The sequence below is a fragment of the Peromyscus maniculatus genome, chromosome 2 (assembly GCF_049852395.1).
Source record: "Peromyscus maniculatus bairdii isolate BWxNUB_F1_BW_parent chromosome 2, HU_Pman_BW_mat_3.1, whole genome shotgun sequence".
In the NCBI taxonomy this organism is placed as follows: Eukaryota; Metazoa; Chordata; class Mammalia; order Rodentia; family Cricetidae; genus Peromyscus; species Peromyscus maniculatus.
In genome coordinates this window covers 37,241,673-37,245,281 of record NC_134853.1, presented here as the reverse complement: position 1 = coordinate 37,245,281, position 3,609 = coordinate 37,241,673, and positions in this window count along the sequence as shown.

Here is a 3,609-nt window from a genome sequence, read left to right as displayed (position 1 = left end):
CCTACTTTCTTATACAATCCATGACCATCTGCCTAGGGGTTGCACCACCCACAGTGGGCTGGGCCCTCCCATCTCAGTCATTAATCAAGTAAATAAATGCCTCTCAGACTTGCCTGCAGGCCAATGTGATAGAGGCATTTCTTTCAACTGAAGCTCACTTTTCCCAGATGACACTGGCTTGCGTCAAGTTGACAAAAAAAAAAAGAAAGAAAAGAAAAGAAAAAGCAAAACAATATAAACAAAACCAGCCAGCACATAAATGTACATACATATTTAATGATCTTTCTTTTTTCTTTCTTTCTTTCTTTCTTTCTTTCTTTCTTTCTTTCTTTCTTTCTTTCTTTCTTTCTTTCTTTCTTGTTTGGTTTTTTGAGACAGGGTTTCTCTGTGTAGTTTTGGTGCCTGTATTGGAGCTCACTCTGTAGACCAGGCTGGCCTCAAACTCACAGAGATCCACCTGCCTCTGCTTCCTAAGTGCTGGGATTAAAGGTGTGTGCCACCAAGCCCAGCTATACTTGATGATCTAACAAAGATGCATGCCCACTTGGCAGCTCTTTAACAAGAATATAGAAATAATATTGTACTACCAATAAAGCTTCCATGTCTTTTCAACTACTTCTGATAATAATTTTTGAGAGTGACAAGACAAGTATTGCTATTTGATACTGAAACAGCAAATATCAAGTAGTCTCACTGGGGAAGGGGTCACACAGCTGTCTAATCACGAACATAAGTCTCCCTAACTGTTCTCCACGTCTTGACAACTAGAGTAGGCAGTTCTTGGGACTAATGGGTCCTTTAGCCACATCTACCCTTTTAAAAAAAGTTAGATGATTTTATATTTGTCACATTTTCCTGATTTTTGATAGTTTGTCTTCTGTCATACTTTAATGATCCCACACCATCATTTTATGGAGCCATTAGTTATAGAGCTTATAAAATCTGTACTTAAGCCAGAGCACCTCAACAGAATACCCACTGTAATGATGATGACAATGTTATCAACCATGGTTGTTAATGCTATAGAATTCACATGCCAGGCAAATCCCAAGTGCCTAGCAGGCAGGAAGTCATTGAAGTTTCACAGGGGATGCCCATCTTACTGAAGAAAGGGCAGTCAATAAGAGGCTAAGCAAACCCTAGTTAATAGTAAAGGAAACAAAGGTTGACTCCACATCATGATTTCAGTGTCCATGTCCTTAAATATATGTGATGGCACACAATTTCCCATCCTCTGCAAAAGACAAAAGTTGAGTTTGATAAAAAGAATTGTCTTTCAACAGTCAAGAATTAACTTGGAAAAAATAAAAAAATAAAAAAGAATTAACTTGGTGATGTCCTACTGAGGATGACAAAAGACCCAAGGTGGTGTCACCTTGCTATTAGCCCTAACCTGCAAGTACTTTCCACTGAGAGATGATGGAAAGAGAAGAATTCATCCCCAAATCATCACTGTAAATATTTATGTGGACTTTAGAGGGGAAGAAAGAAGAAGGAAGCTAGGTTCAAATAATAAGTGTGTTTTAAAGATGCTGAGTTGCAGTCTATACCATCGAGGAAGAGAGTGGAGCTCTGAGACACAGAAGGAGGTAAAACATAAGGCTGCAGCAAGGTAAGTGGTACGGGGTGTCACCTTAGCAAATGGCTTGGCCCCAGAGGGCAGTGACAGGGAGAATGCTTTTTAGGGGACTGAAGGTAAGTGTGTAAATAAGATTGGCTTTTAGTTTATCTAGAAGGTTTCCTTCAAGATAGAACAGATCATTTCCATTAACTTACCTGGATTTACTGAAAACATTAAGACTATTCTGTTTTCCTAGGGATTTGGATGTACCTTGAATTTAGAGTTCATGTTGATTGCCAGTTTCTACTTAGGAAAAAGATTGAGATAGAGAAAATCCATCGTCTTCTCTAAGCATAGTCCTTTCTGGGTCAAGCACAACCTCAAATCACATGTACTGCATTTCAGTGATGAAAGAAACTCATATCTGATCTTCTAATAAAAACACTTAGAGGTATGATAGAGAAGAGGCATTGGACCAAACAGGATAGAGAGAACAAGTGAAGTTTGGGGCTTGCCTTAGAATGATCTCTTCTCAGAGTGCTGATTCTCAAAGTATATGATTTGAAGTATCTGGAAAGGAACCCAATTTATCTTGCTATAAATTTATCTTGCTACTTCAGCAACATATTAGGCTTGGAACTACCTAGAGGATAAGAGGTTTGCATTTTTAAGACAGGAGCCATCATTTAAATGTCCATTGAACTGCATTTCTAGACAGCAGAAAGCATTCAATTTTGGATCCAACTTTAAGAAATGCACACAAACCCTGATGTAGCTAGTGATGGCCATAAGAATTATTATTCCCAGGTGGGTGCTTGGACACTTGGGGCTACCAAGAAATCAGAAAAATGTCATGAAGCATTGTGATGAGTAAACACTCATCAAGTGCCAGTTGTCACTACTTAACTTCCCTGCCTTATTTTTATTTAACACTCTGTAGTCCAGAGGATTAACAAGGATGCTCATGTGGGTATACAACTAGCCAAGGGTTGCACCACTCATGAGTGGATTTGGATTGTAGCCCAGACTCCATGATTGTAGAACCCTTTCTTCTCTGACTGCTGCACAGACAACCTCTTCAAATAATTTCAATAAACTGGGCCTTAACACATGAAGGCCTTCCTTTATTTTTCTTTAGCCATGTGCTAAGGGCTTCAAGTTGAAGGACATACTGTGAAACTGGGGTAGTCATTGGTACTGCTTTCACATGGGTTTTGAGGCTGTAATTATTAGGTCAATAAGTAATAACCAGTGCTGCCTACTCCTTGAAGATTTCAGACATGCTTAGCTTTTTTGAGCCTTGGGTTCCACATCTATGAGATAAACATACTATTGACTTCCTATGAATGCAACAGGCAATGAAATAGCAAATGAAAAATGAATTTTTCCAACTGCAAATGCATTGCTAGTAGTAGTTTTTGTCCCTTTCACAAACCCCTCTTTGATGATGACAGTGGATTTTCTGTCATCCACCCATAAATATGCCCAATAACAACACATGAGAAACATCTCTGTGGTTTCCAGCTGGACTTAAATGATAAAACTCTCCTGGAGAACTTGGAAGAGGGATTTGCAAGGGAAATCTACTAGAAAGGAATAATAATGAGCCGTTGGAGACAGTAAATGTTAATTCATTGCCCCATCCAGAAAATGTATGCTGTCATACCCAGAAAAACCAGCTCTTAACAAGGGTATAGAGCATGTGCTGAGGAACCAAAGGATCTAATTATACCTAAATAAATGTTGCATTCAAATCATGTGCTGGCTAGTTTTATGTCAACATGACACACACTAGAACCATTTTGGAAGAGGAAACCTCAACTGAGAAAACCCCCACCAGACTGGCCTGTGGGAAAGCCTGTGGTGCATTTTCTTGATTGATGAACAATGTGGGAGAGTCCAGCTCCACTCTAAATGGTGCCACTCCCAGGCTGATGGTCCTGGATGCTGTAAGAATGCAGACTGAGCAAGCCATGAGGAACAAGCCAGTAAGCAGTCTCTCTGTTGCCGCCACATCAGCTCCTGTCTTTAAGTTCCTGCCCTGATTT